We start from the raw sequence: 16,261 nt of genomic DNA on the forward strand, positions 1-16,261 counted from the left end.
CATAATACCGGTCGTTTTACTGCAATTTCTCAAGCAATGCTAATTTGGCAAATGATCAACGCATCATTTTCTCCAGTTACATGTTGCTGTTACAGCTTATCTTTGCCACTTCTTCTGTGTAAATTATTTTGTCTCTCTGGTCCTGCTAAAAACATAGTATCGTAATTGGAACACACCGCGGAATTGCACGGAGAACGGGCGCGTGGTTGGAAGGGGGTGCACTATACCGGTCGAACGAAACACGGCACAATTAACTACCTTTATTCATCCTCTGTTGTTCCTTTCTTTCCTGTTAGTAGTTGCACAAAACAAAAATCTGCATGAGCATACAAAAAGTCATGAGAAAAAGGGCGTATACTGACAAGAATTTTCATTTAATTTTGGTCCGTCACAACCGCTATGACGTAAAACTTTACTGCTGGCCGTAGCATTGAAAATGGCGGGAAAATGGCGGCGTACGTTCAATTTGACCCATTCAGCCGTAGATCCGGGCGATAATGCAACGGTTCCTCACACTTTTACACGAGTTGTAGGTCACCAAAAGAAATTCAAGATTGCTGTTGAATCATGCTCGTCTTGTGCCGTGAGCACATGTGATTATTATCTACAAATCTGGCGATGAACGTGACAGTGTGTTTGTCCCACGACGAGCTCGCCTGCCCCGAAAATGACCTGAAAACTTTTGGCCTTGTTGTCTTCGAATGCATTGTTATCGATGCTTTGTAAATTATGTATTGGACACCTAGATGTCTGAAGTGTGCACACCTCAGAAATAACTATTGTTGCATGTGTAGATCTCTTTAAGTTCCACTATTTTTAATCGACCGGTATAAGGCTTATGACCGGTATTATGCCAATGCATGTTAGATCTGTAGTAGTAGACTGGTTTATTGAGCAATATGCATAATAGTCCTCTTGGCAGCCTATGGGGCTGAATTACGAGGATATAACAATCATGAACAGTACATCAATTAGAAAAACTTTATGAACGTTGTTAAAACAATAGTTACTACTTGAAATACAAAATCGACGTGATACAAAATTTGTTACGTTCAAGAAATCCCGCATTTTCAGGTTTGACTTTATACAGACTTTTAAAACAAGACAACTTTGTAAAAAAGAGTTCGTACGTCCGCATGAGGAGGCCATAATTGTAGTAGTGTGACTGAGAAGTAAAGTACATTTAGAGTTCGTTCAGCGTTTCTACAATGGCCGGGATGGCGCTTGTCCTGTAGCGCTTTGACCCAGAAGGCTGCTGGTACTGTCCAGAGTTGCGTAGGTTTCTACCGTGCTGTTGGGCACGGGTGGGGGGCAGCCAAGAACAGAACCGTGGGGATTTCTCAACTTTGGTAGCAAAGTCAACACACAGGTTCCGACGGCGGTCTGATAGGCGTTGGAGATTGAGCTGTTCTAGGGTTTCTGAGTTGGAATTGTACCGGCGTCCAATGATCATTTTGCAGGCACGTTTCTGCACTCGCTCTAGGGCTGCAGACTGTTTGCTTGTGAGTGCGGCACTCCAGCAGGGAGCACCATATTCCAGAATGGGACGAATGTACCCGCAGTATATGATGGTGAGATCAGATGCTGGTACTCCGGAACGGCGCAGTCTACTGACGAGGAAGAGACGCTTGCTGGCTTTAGACACCATCACGTCTACTTGGTCATCCCAACGTAGGTCCGATCTAATGTGTAGTCCTAACAGCCTGGCCTGTGTGACAATGGTAAGGTTCTGTCCACCAAGGGTAAGTGCTGGTACCTGCGGCGGTTGACGCATGAAGCAGAAATGCATCGCCATGCACTTTTTGGGATTGAGGCTCATGGAATTGCTCGCGGACCAGCTCTCAAGGTTGTCGAGGTCAGTCTGGAGGGTTGTTGCTGCCTTAACTGATCTTATTTCACCAAGGTTGAAGTCGTCGACATACTTCCAGTGAGAGTTTGAAGTTACGGGTTCGACGTCATTTATCATCGCCAGGAACACCAGCGGACCTAACAGGGTGCCCTGTGCCACCCGCTTGTCAAGGACTCCCAGTCTGATACAGATCCCCGATATCTGACGCACTGTTTCCGACCAGCCATGAAGCTACACAGCCAGGGGATTAAAGAAGCTCTTGCCCCCATGTTGATCAGTTTAGCGATGGCAGTGTTATGGCACACCCTGTCAAATGCCTTTGAGAAATCAGTTAAAATCAAGGTGCCCACTGTCGCTTTCCTTTCAACTCCGGAGAAGAAAAAGTTCAGCAAGTCGATGAGACAATGTGTTGTGGAGCATCCTTTGGAATTCCCAAACTGTTTACAGTCAATTTGAGGTGCTATGTCGGACAGGATCCAGGAGGAGACGAATCCTTCGCAGACTTTAGCAAACTGAGCCGTGAGAGAGACTGGGCGGATGCTGTCAAGGTCAGTTGGCTGTTTTGGGGGGACAGGGATTACCGTGGCTTCCCTCCACTCAGGCGGTACCCTTCCCTCTCGCAGTGACGCGTTCAGGATGTCTGTCAGTGGCATGGAAAGCTCGTAGGCAAACTCCTTTATGATTTTAGGTGGCATCTGGTCCGGGCCAGGGGCTTTTGAGACTTTGATTCGGCTTAACCGGTTGTACATGTCCCATGGGTTGACTTGGGGCGGTGGCATAGCCGGCAGGTACGATGGTAGCTTGCTGTAGTCCAGTGGGCTCAGCGCCTGGCAAATGGACGTCAGGTGCTTGTTGATGGCGTTTGCTACACCAGCTGTGTCGGTAGGGTCTATTCCTGGTACTCGAATGTTCGTGGTAGGGTCTGACCAGTTTGCCAACTGTCTGATGGTCTTATGCCACTCGGCCGGATTCTCCTTCTTCAGATGCTGCACGTGGTCGTGGTAGAAGGTTTTCTTCCCTTGTTTAATGTTGCGGGCGATCTTGTTGCGGAGGAGCTTGTAGAGTAACTCTTGACCCCGACTGTGAGCTAGTTGTCTTTTGTGTATCAATGTCTTGAGCGAAGCAGTGATCCAGGGTTTGTCTTTTTGATGTAGCTTAGCTCTCTTTTGGGGAAAGAGCCTGTCTATGGCCGAGTGCAATGTCCCGTAGAATGCGGCTGTCTTCTCTTCTACAGTGGTCTTCTCTAGCACCTCCTGCCAGCTGTGTAAGGTAATCCATTGCCCGAAGTCCCGTATCCTGGAGTCCGGCATGGGACGGACGACCACGTACTTGGACTTGTTGGTACCTTGTGCACGCTCTCCTGCCTGCCACCAAACTGCCTTGTGGTCACTTGTGCCGATTGGATTAGTCACCTCTGGATGTTTGTAGAAAGACTTTAAGTTCGTGATGATGACGTCGAGGGTAGCCTCCCCACGGGTCGGGGAGCTGACCACTTGGTGTAGCCTGTGAGCCCGGAGAAGCGGCTGGTAATCCAGTCGGTTGTAGTCCCCTGCGAATATGAGACCGATGTCAGGATGAAGGCTTTTCAGGAGGTCAGCCGTGTCCACCAGGTGATGTAGGAGAAGTTCCTGGTTCCTGGAGTTGGGTGGGAAGTAAGTTGCACAGACTGCGATGCAAGGTACTTTCCGCGGGAGTCTAGGGGGCCGAAGCCACACCCAAACGCATTCGAGTTCTGGGGTACAGAAACCTGAGGGATGGCCCTCGGTTGGGCGTCTTGGTGGACATAAACGGCCACGCCTCCTCCATGGCGGTCAGTTCTGCTACAAGAAAACAGTGCGTACTTGTCGATATTCAGGAACTCAGTTGGTATCGCTGGAGAGAACCAAGTCTCTGTGACAATTGCTACATCAGCGTTATATTGTTTGATAGTGGTTTCAAATTCATCCAGTTTGTTAAGGAGAGAACGAGCGTTGCACATATATACTGATGGCAAGCTTCCCGCATTGGAGTTGGGCTGAGGTTTTCGCACAGGCACTTTAAGTAGATTAACAGTGTTGGCATTCTTCCGTGGTCTAGAGAGTTGTTGTTGTGTACAGTCCCTCTCGTGAAATTTGCATATGAGAAAGGCACTGGTATGTAAGGGAGGCCTATTGCCGATCACAGTGGTCCTTAGAACCCCTAGTTACCTGAGCCGCTCCTTCAGAAGTGGGGTGATCGGCTCTGACGTTTGCCGTAGGCTTCTGAAGAACTGTGAAGTATAGCGCATCATACCGACGGACGCCATCTTTGGCCAAATGTTGAATGTCACCGAAGCAGGCCAAGTTTTCCTGGTGAAATCCTCGAATCTGGATCAGTAGACCCTCAGGATTAGGCCTCCAACATCTCAGCAACTTGGCGAACACGCATATTGCACAGTGGTGACAAAATATACAAAATATACACAAACATAAAACCAAGAGCTTCAGAGCTCATAAAAACCTGCGGCCGCTCTATAAGAGCGCCACCTATCGAAGGTCTGGATGGGCCTATCGTAAGGGAAAGATTCACCATCAGCACGTTTTTTGCTAGTCATAAGCCCCCCATAAAATTACAATTCCATTTCAACCGTCCATCCATGCAACCCATATATATTCTACTAGATTATCGAATATACAAACAGTTTCAAACAACGTAAACTAAAACCAAACAGCAAAAAGTGAACCTTTCTAATTGTCCCATTAATCTATAAAGCACCATATCACCAAGCAACTGACTTGTGTCCAGGCTTTCAGACTTCAGGCAATCTACCATTTGTTCGCCAGTAAGCCGGTTAATAGTTGTTTAATTCCGCACATCTTATGCGATGATCATGCTTTTAAATCTTGTAATCTGTATGTCTGTATGTGCATACATGTATCTGTACATTTGTCCAAACTCTGGAAGAAGGAAGACTTGCTTTGATAGGACTATAGGGTATCGCAATAAAAGAAGTAGTCATCTTTTGTGAGACATTACTGTTCACTGCCCTAGCCTCAATTATGGTAAGCTTTTCCCTATAGCTACCCCTCAGTTTCTAATTCTACATATGCTGTTCCAGTATATTTGCATAATTTGTGTAATTTCTTGATGTGCATTTTACTTTTTCGTTGCCGCAAACAACCATCCAGTCCTTGACATGGCAGTGAGACCTTGGCATTAGTTTCTAATTCTATATTTGGTGTTTTATGATGTCAAATTTGTTCTAGCATGTTTTAGAAATGAAATTCTTTGCTTTGTCATCACCATCTATAGAGTGGAAATCTACAAGCGCCTGGATTGTTGTTGGGGATGGCTCAACCCTTTCAACCTCCACATCGGAGATTCTAATCAGGTTACTTCGAACCCCAAGTGTGGAGGTGATCTTCAAATCGACCTCAGCCAACCGTCCATTTCCGTTTCCTGTCAGGGTATGACGGGAAGGTACGTCGGCGTCCGTCTTCTTGGTCCTTCCCGAAGCATGATGCTGTGCGAGGTCCAAGTCTTTCCGAATTCAGGTATGACTGATATTCCCATTATTACCTCCATGAAATGTCATGTCAAATGGCAAAGATTTTCATAATGATATACATGTTATGCAAATTAGGGCTCAATTTGCATAATTAATGAGGAAACGGTATAATGCCATTGTTTTCAATAACTTGACTTCAATAAATGTAACACATGTTGATTATGATAGGTGGAATATAAGCAGATAACAAATATGGTAATGAGGAACTGATTTGTATAATATATACATAAATTGCAAAACCACGTAATGATTGATAATAGAAATTCTATAATTGTGACATGTGTACGTTACTTAATGATGAACAACACCATGCATAGATTATGTTAATGTATTCGTCAATTGCATGAAATCTACAAAAGCTCTAAATATTTCATGGAGGTATGAGGTCGCCAGACTCTAGTTACGTTGAGGGAAATGTCCTTTTGACACTTCTGTCGCTAAAATGCACTCTGATCTAAGTTGGCTGCTATTAAGAAACAGATTGAGTTCGGGCACTCTTAAGTTGTTTGTCAAAATTGCAAACACACGTGAGCCACAGGAGATATGCAAATCTCTTGTGCCAGTTAATGCATGTCATAGTCACTCTACTAGGCAGTCATTGCGTGACTATAGGTTACCGAATGCAAGGAACAACAGCGGGAGGAGAACATTTAATTACAGATCGGTTAAACTGTGGAATCTGCTACCCAGAGATTTCAAGATTGTCTTTGATACAAGACGGTTAAAGAAGATGATAGACAATTTCTTTGGATCATAAGGTTAACACCAGACACAATAATGAGCAATTTTGACAGATGAATTTTTCTCTTATATTGCATAGATGTCCAGCCCGCTCCGATTTCTTCAATGACGCCGGCACCCACACCGGCACCTGGTAATTATTTATTCTCATTTTGTACTCTAGGTGGCCAGCTATCGAGACATTGGCATTAGTAATTACTATCCATTACAATCGTAACAATCACCGTCGATGGCACCTCGGTTGTCTTATTCGGAGATTTGTTTGCAGTTTTGTATTCAAGGTTAAAACTTGGCTGCTCAGCATCAATGACAACGACAATGTTATCTAACGCATAGCTAAATGGGAGTGTATGAATGGTACGCGTGGGGTCGGTGATTATTCAAGTGTCTGATGCACTATCCTAGTCTCATACAATGTAGCTTTGCAGATGACTTGTCTGCCGAGCATGAGCCGGTAACTTTGATCCTTTTCCCTCGGGCAGAAGTTAATGTCGCTCAAGGAAAGACGGCTTTCCAAACAAGCACCCAGGCGTCCCATTGGCCAGATACAGGAGAGCAGTTTAGTGGGGAACCCCGTCATGCTGTAAACGGGATTACTAATGGCTGGCAGGGAATCGGTAATTCCTGCACAAACACGAAACACGAGGCCAACCCTGCGTGGTGGGTGGATCTTGGACAGTCGTATATGATCAAAAGGTACGTACAGGACACTACACGAGAGCACTCCAGAAAGATATATCCAAGTAGTTCAGAACAGAACCTGCAGAATGCTGTTAACATACTCGCTAGACAGGCCTCATGTTGAACAAATACATGTAGATCTGGATGGGCCTATCGTAAGGGAAAGATTCACCATCAGCACGTTTTTTGCTAGTCATAAGCCCCCCATAAAATTACAATTCCATTTCAACCGTCCATCCATGCAACCCTTATATATTCTACTAGATTATCGAATACCAACAGTTTCAAACAACGTAAACTAAAACCAAACAGCAAAAAGCGAACCTTTTTAATTGTCCCATTAATCTATAAAGCACCATATCACCAAGCAACTGACTTGTGTCCAGGCTTTCAGACTTCAGGCAATCTACCATTTGTTCGCCAGTAAGGTTAATAGTTGTTTAATTCCGCACATCTTATGCGATGATCATGCTTTTAAATCTTGTAATCTGTATGTCTGCATGTGCATACATGTATCTGTACATTTGTCCAAACTCTGGAAGAAGGAAGACTTGCTTTGATAGGACTATAGGGTATCGCAATAAAAGAAGTAGTCATCTTTTGTGAGACATTACTGTTCACTGCCCTAGCCTCAATTATGGTAAGCTTTTCCCTATAGCTACCCCTCAGTTTCTAATTCTACATATGCTGTTCCAGTATATTTGCATAATTTGTGTAATTTCTTGATGTGCATTTTACTTTTTCGTTGCCGCAAACAACCATCCAGTCCTTGACATGGCAGTGAGACCTTGGCATTAGTTTCTAATTCTATATTTGGTGTTTTACAATGTCAAATTTGTTCTAGCATGTTTTAGAAATGAAATTCTTTGCTTTGTCATCACCATCTATAGAGTGGAAATCTACAAGCGCCTGGATTGTTGTCCGGGACGGCTCAACCCTTTCAACCTCCACATCGGAGATTCTAATCAGGTTACTTCGAACCCCAAGTGTGGAGGTGATCTTCAAATCGACCTCAGCCAACCGTCCATTTCCGTTTCCTGTCAGGGTATGACGGGAAGGTACGTCGGCGTCCGTCTTCTTGGTCCTTCCCGAAGCATGATGCTGTGCGAGGTCCAAGTCTTTCCGAATTCAGGTATGACTGATATTCCCATTATTACCTCCATGAAATGTCATGTCAAATGGCAAAGATTTTCATAATGATATACATGTTATGCAAATTAGGGCTCAATTTGCATAATTAATGAGGAAACGGTATAATGCCATTGTTTTCAATAACTTGACTTCAATAAATGTAACACATGTTGATTATGATAGGTGGAATATAAGCAGATAACAAATATGGTAATGAGGAACTGATTTGTATAATATATACATAAATTGCAAAACCACGTAATGATTGATAATAGAAATTCTATAATTGTGACATGTGTACGTTACTTAATGATGAACAACACCATGCATAGATTATGTTAATGTATTCGTCAATTGCATGAAATCTACAAAAGCTCTAAATATTTCATGGAGGTATGAGGTCGCCAGACTCTAGTTACGTTGAGGGAAATGTCCTTTTGACACTTCTGTCGCTAAAATGCACTCTGATCTAAGTTGGCTGCTATTAAGAAACAGATTGAGTTCGGGCACTCTTAAGTTGTTTGTCAAAATTGCAAACACACGTGAGCCACAGGAGATATGCAAATCTCTTGTGCCAGTTAATGCATGTCATAGTCACTCTACTAGGCAGTCATTGCGTGACTATAGGTTACCGAATGCAAGGAACAACAGCGGGAGGAGAACATTTAATTACAGATCGGTTAAACTGTGGAATCTGCTACCCAGAGATTTCAAGATTGTCTTTGATACAAGACGGTTAAAGAAGATGATAGACAATTTCTTTGGATCATAAGGTTAACACCAGACACAATAATGAGCAATTTTGACAGATGAATTTTTCTCTTATATTGCATAGATGTCCAGCCCGCTCCGATTTCTTCAATGACGCCGGCACCCACACCTGCACCTGGTAATTATTTATTCTCCTTTTGTACTCTAGGTGGCCAGCTATCGTAATTACTATCCATTACAATCGTAACAATCACCGTCGATGGCACCTCGGTTGTCTTATTCGGAGATTTGTTTGCAGTTTTGTATTCAAGGTTAAAACTTGGCCGCTCAGCATTAATGACAACGACAATGTTATCTAACGCATAGCTAAATGGGAATGTATGAATGGTACGCGTGGGGTCGGTGATTATTCAAGTGTCTGATGCACTATCCTAGTCTCCTACAATGTAGCTTTGCAAATGACCTGTCTGCCGAGCATGAGCCGGTAACTTTGATCCTTTTCCCTCGGGCAGAAGTCAATGTCGCTCAAGGGAAGACAGCGTTCCAAACAAGCATCCAGGCGTACCATACGACTACAGGCGAGCAGTTTAGTGGGGAACCCCATCATTCTGTAAACGGGATTACCACTGGCGAGGGAGACTGCTCATGGACCAAGTCAGAAGCCAATCCTGCTTGGTGGGTGGATCTTGGACAATCTTATGTGATCAACAGGTACGTGCAAGATACTACAGATAACGTTATTACACATTTTGTGAAATACTAACGTTACCGTTAGCTACGCAAGCTCTGTTTGATTTCTGGCTGTACTTTCTTCTCCCTGCCAGTTTCTAATTCTTCGTAAAGCTCCGAGGCGTAATTTGACATGTATAAGAACCCGTCCAGACTCGTCTTTGCAAACCGGTTTCGGTACGTTGAGAGTCGGCTCTAGCCAGTTTAACCTGGTCTTATTGAACCCGGTTCGATACCACACCTCTTCCGGGTTTGAAACGTTCTGCACGTAGGTCAGAACGCAACACGGATCAAGTCGGTTTACTTTGCATAATGAGCCGGTCATTTATCACAGAGTCAATGTATTCGTCATGAACCAAGGGAACAACATGCATGCAAATCCACCTATTCCTGCGCCAAAATTAGTCAGCATGCAGGTATGTTTTCTATCGCCTCGGAGCACCATTCGCTGATCACACGGCAGATCAGCAAGAAAACAAACTTCGAACAAAAAGTTCGGATGAAAAAAGAAGCACGATTATCAATCGCCATTTTCGGGGACAGAGATAGAATTCAGCGAAAACTGAAGGGTATGTACAGAAATGCCACAATTTACCGTGACGTGCAACGGGGAGCTAGCAAAGTGAAACAAAACAGTGTCTCATTGAGATTAAGAACGTGAAGACTAAGAAGAAAATGCGTGACTTCTGACGAAGGCAGGGCGCTAGCTTACGATTTAAACCGGTTAGCAATGTGGACGCTGTGCCTGGGAGTCAGATATTCAAAATCGTATCTGAATCTGTCGTACTGATAACAAACCGGATTTTAATCGGATTTGATTTGAAATGTGATTTGAATCTGAACAGGTTCCAAGACTAAGTAAACTTCCGTTGTTTTGTGAACACCTTCTGCAGGGTGGTCATCTACTACCTCCGCTCGTGCTGTAAGGACGTATTAAATCCCTTTAACATCCACATCGGGGATTCCAACCAGATTAGCACGAACCCCAAGTGTGGTGGGGATCATCACATCTCCGAGTGGTTTATTTCCGTCTCCTGCCAGGGGATGACGGGACGGTACGTCGGCGTTCGTCTTCCCGGTTCCTCCCGAAGACTGCGCCTTTGTGAGGTCCAAGTCTTTTCGAATTCAGGTAAGCCTTTGTTACATTCATGATGTTTCATAAATAATATAATCTTTATTGACACGACAAAAGTACAGGGACTTTCGTAAGGTCGGTTTTTCTATCTCAGCGTTCTGAACATGCTATGATCACGATTTTTTAGTATGAATGAATGATTCTATTTGTAAAACCTTGCAGCTGTATAGCTGAATTGAGAATTACTTACAGAAAGGAGTCAAGCATATCTCCATACATGAATTAGTAAAATCATCGATATCAGAAGTAAAATTAGTAGAGTATTAGATAGCTCTTGTGCTCAGGAAGAAATGACATAATTTTGGGCCCCTTAGCATCTAGTTGTGGGATAGCTGGAGCATTTTTGTCAAAAACTTCAAAGAGGATAACTCAAGAAGGAAACAACGAAATTTAATGATTTTTGGTATGTAGGTACCTTAGAGAATGTTGTACAAGATAAGATACTAATTATGCAAAAATGACAACATTTGCATAATCAATGAAAATATTCTATCACAGCAGTTTTTTCAATGTATCTCTTGTTTCAGACATGCTATGGTCTTGATATTTGAGTGGTTGATAGTTTTTAATGCCACGACAAAGTGGGGCAAGTTTCAGCCCCCTAACATTTAACTGTGGAAATGCAGGGGCGTTTTTGTCAAGACACTCTAAAGAGGACATCTGCAGAAAGGAACGACGGATTGCCTGTATTTTGGGCATGCAGGTAGCTTAGGCAAAGATTTTCATAATGATATACATGTTATGCAAATTATGGCTTAATTTGCATAAATAATGAGGAAACGGTATAATGCCATTGTTTTTAATAACTTGACTTCAATAAATGTAACACATGTTAATTATGATAGGTGGAATATAAGCAGATAACAAATATGGTAAGGAGGAACTGATTTGCATAATATGTACATAAATTGCAAAACCAGGTAATGATTAATAATAGAAATTCTATAATTGTGACATGTGTACGTTACTTAATGATGAACAACAGCATGCATAAATTATGTTAATGTATTCGTCAATTGCATGAAATCTACAAAAGCTCTAAATATTTCATGGAGGTATGAGGTCGCCAGACTCTAGTTACGCTAAGGGAAATGTCCTTTTGACACTTCTGTCGCTAAAATGCACTCTGATCTAGGTTTGTTGCTAGTAAGAAACAGATTGAGTGCGGGCACTCTTAAGTTATTTGTCAACACATGTGAGCCACAGGAGATATGCAAATGCCATTACCTTCAATTCAAGCCATTCTCCGTCCGTTTTCAAACTTCATAAGCCAACTGTAACAAGGTTCACACCAGACACAGCAATTTTGACAGATGAATTTTTCTCTTATATTGCATAGATGTCCAGTCCGCTCCGATTTCTTCAATGACGCCGGCACCCACATCGGCACCTGGTAATTATCTATCCTCATTTTGTATTCTAGGTGGCCAGCTATCGAGACTATCGAGGCATTAGAAATTATTATCCATTACAATCGTAACAATCACCGTCGATGGCACCTCGGTTGTCTTATTCGGAGATTTGTTTGCAGTTTTGTATTCAAGGTTAAAACTTGGCTGCTCAGCATTAATGACAACGACAATGTTATCTAACGCATAGCTAAATGGGAGTGTATGAATGGTACGCGTGGGGTCGGTGATTATTCAAGTGTCTGATGCACTATCCTAGTCTCCTACAATGTAGCTTTGCAAATGACCTGTCTGCCGAGCATGAGCCGGTAACTTTGATCCTTTTCCCTCGGGCAGAAGTCAATGTCGCTCAAGGGAAGACGGCGTTCCAAACAAGCATCCAGGCGTCCTATATTCCGTCTACAGGCAAGCAGTTTAGCGGGGAACCCCATCATTCTGTAAACGGGATTACCACTGACACGGGAGACTGCTCATGGACCAAGTCAGAAGCCAATCCTGCTTGGTGGGTGGATCTTGGACAATCTTATGTGATCAACAGGTACGTGTAAGATACTACAGATAACGTTATTACACATTTTGTGAAATACTAACGTTACCGTTAGCTACGCAAGCTCTGTTTGATTTCTGGCTGTACTTTCCTCTCCCTGCCAGTTTCTAATTCTTCGTAAAGCTCCGAAGCGTAATTTAACATGTATAAGAATCCGTCCAGACTCGTCTTTGCAAACCGGTTTCAGTACGTTGTGAGTCTGCTCTAGCCAGTTTAACCTGGTCTTATTGAACCCGGTTCGATACCACACCTCTTCCAGGTTTGAAACGTTCTGCACGTAGGTCAGAAGGCAACACGGATCAAGTCGGTTTACTTTGCATAATGAGCCGGTCATTTATCACAGAGTCAATGTATTCGTCATGAACCAAGGGAACAACATGCATGCAAATCCACCTATTCCTGCGCCAAAATCAGTCAGCATGCAGGTATGTTTTCTATCGCCTCGGAGCACCATTCGCTGATCACACGGCAGACCTGCAAGAAAACAAACTTCGAACAAAAAGTTCGGATGAAAAAAGAAGCACGATTATCAATCGCCATTTTCGGGGACAGAGATAGAATTCAGCGAAAACTGAAGGGTATGTACAGAAATGCCACAATTTACCGTGACGTGCAACGGGGAGCTAGCAAAGTGGGACAAAAAGTGTCTCATTGAGATTAAAAACGTGAAGACTAAGAAGAAAATGCGTGACTTCTGACGAAGGCAGGGCGCTAGCTTACGATTTAAACCGGTTAGCAATGTGGACGCTGTGCCTGGGAGTCGGATATTCAAAATCATATCTGAATCTGTCGTACTGATAACAAACCGGATTTTAATCGGATTTGATTTGAAATGTGATTTGAATCTGAACAGGTTCCAAGACTAAGTAAACTTCCGTTGTTTTGTGAACACCTTCTGCAGGGTGGTCATCTACTACATCTCGTGCTGTAAGGACAGATTAAACCCCTTTAACATCCACATCGGGGATTCCAACCAGATTAGCACGAACCCCAAATGCGGAGGTGATCATCACATCTCCGAGAGGTTTATTTCCGTCTCCTGTCAGGGGATGACGGGACGGTACGTCGGCGTTCGTCTCCCCGGCTCCTCCCGAACACTGCACCTTTGTGAGGTCCAAGTCTTTTCGAATTCAGGTAAGCCTTTGTTACATTCATGATGTTTCATAAATAATATAATCTTTATTGACACGACAAAAGTACAGGGACTTTCGTAAGGTCTACATGTATAACAACTATTTACAGTACAACTAAACAAACATATATGGATATCTATGGGTATGATTAAATCAACAGATAGGTTCTAACATGTCATTTACATATATATTCGTCACATGATAACAGCAAACGTTTCTAAAACTAGAGTTCCGCTAGATGAATGACGACCTCAGCTTTCTGTCCTTGTCCTTTGTTTTCTTTCCTAGGTGATGGCATCTACATTGTAAATGAAACTTATCATCCATGTAAAAGTCGTGTTAAGGTCGCTGTAATGCAATTCGACCAAAAATAAAGAACGTCTATCCAGCGCCGTCCGGTCAGTTCATCTCCTAGGCCAGTTAACCCCTACTAGGCTTTTATTCCCAACTTGACCAAAGCCCCCTATCATCATTGACTATTCGGCCAGGCCGGAGTTTGGTAGAGACTTTGACGACGGTATGATTTTGACGAAGCACTATGAAAATTGCACTGGAAAGTATTACAACAGTGTACATAATTCCTTTAGTACCTTTGCCAAGAAGGTTAAGGTTGTTTTTGGTATCGTTCGTGGGTTTATGGGCAACACGCGATCATGCAGTCGTTTGCTATTGAGGTAGGTGCTCTTTAGTAATACAGGAAAAGTCTTGAATGAAGGCATGATCATTTGGCGAAGGGATATGCTCGCGAAACTCTAGTTTAGGTATCGTTCTGAATGTAATGAGATTACTAGTGATTTTACTTGTATGCAGAATTTGTACAAAACCGACAAGTTGAATTTTACGCTTTTACAAACCATAGAACTTCTTGCATGACCCAATTGACATAAGCTTCGTTCAAGAGGTTCTTTATCGTAAAATGTCTTGCGAAAAAAGAGAGCAAAGTACTACAGATAATCAAGAATGGGAACACGACGTACGCATTCTTGAAACACAGAGTTTACCGAACATACGGCACGTTAAGCTAGGGGCACAACCTCCCGTACGTGCAAATACGTGCTGTCTACGTGCCAAAACGTGGGCAATCTTTTGGTATCCGTAAGTGGTAAGTACCATCTCCGTACGAACACGTAGGGATTAATGCGACGGATTTGGGAGCACGCAGACACGACGTAGAAATTGCATGCAGAACTTTCTCTGCAATCGGGCTGCGGATTCGCCCCTCGTACGTGTCAGTACGAGCGACGCGCCTGGCTTGTACAGCCAATGAGCGGACAACACACTGGCTCCGTGAGTGTATTAAAGTTTTCTCACGGTCAATTGCTCTTGTAGTTGCTATTGCAGCATCAGAATCCGGAGTCTCTACGGTGGAATGAGTGGCCCTTACTTGAGACAGCTGCTAGAACTTCTGGAGGCAGCAGCTAGGACTTTTAAAGGTCGTCCTGTATATACATCCCTATGGCAATATATTTGTTTCAAAAACACGGGAGCTGTATACGTGACGTTTTATCTAAATTCATGTCACATTGGACGAAAAAATACGTGACGTCCGACGTATTACAGAGACGTTACACTTACGTGCGACATACGTGACGTCCTTTTATCAATAACTTAGCCAATTCTAGAAATGTGACGTATGCCATACGTGATGTGATTAAAAAGTGGGACGTGGACAAGTAACGTCCTGCTCAATCTGTATTCATGGTCGTTAACTAATTTTAAGTTATTGATACAATGAAGTCACGTATGCCACGCTTTCGTGTGACGTGTTCGTAATAGGTACGACGTCACGTATTTTACGTCCCATGTGACGTGAATTTAGGAAAGACGTCACATATATACCTCCCGTATTTTTAAAACAAATATATTGCCATGTACTGTCATTTTAAATCACATAAACCAGGAGATTGCCAGGTTGGAAATGGAATGTCCTACCGAGGAACAGTCGCCGTGACCGGAACAGGCAGGACGTGTCAGCGCTGGGACAGTCAGACACCTCAAGGACACCGCTGGACACCTGCTGATCACCCATCATTCGGACTGGAGCAGAACTACTGCCGGAATCCGGACAGTGACTCCGGAGTTTGGTGCTACACCACGGATCCCGACAAGAGATGGGACTTCTGTGACGTACCATTCTGTGGTAAGGTCTGATTATGTAACCTTTAGGTCTGTGGTATGATCTCCTCTCATCTATCTGTACTACATTTGTTTCACGTAACGTTTTATCTAAATTCACGTCACATGGGACGTCCGACGTATTACAGAGACGTCAAACTTAGGTGCGGCATACGTGACGTCCTTTCATCAATAAGTTAGCTAATGTGACGTACCTATCACACATGACGTGATTAAAAAGTGGGACTTGGACAAGTAACGTCCTACTTGATATGTAGTAATTGATCGTTAACTAAGTTATCGATACAATAACGTGAAGTCACGTATGCCGCGCTTTCATGTGACGTGTTCGTAATAGGTCGGACGTCACGTATGTAACGTCCCATGTGACGTGAATTTAGGTCAAACGTCACTTATATGTAGCTCCCGTATTTTTGATACAAATATATTGCCATACATCCCCGAAAAAACTTGCGTTAATCGCACTTGCACGCACTTACACCATGTGAGTGAGTAAGGAAATCATGCGTAAGCAGTACGTGTAAGTAGGGCCA

Source organism: Branchiostoma floridae, chromosome 3, assembly GCF_000003815.2.
Source record: "Branchiostoma floridae strain S238N-H82 chromosome 3, Bfl_VNyyK, whole genome shotgun sequence".
NCBI classification, from domain to species: Eukaryota; Metazoa; Chordata; class Leptocardii; order Amphioxiformes; family Branchiostomatidae; genus Branchiostoma; species Branchiostoma floridae.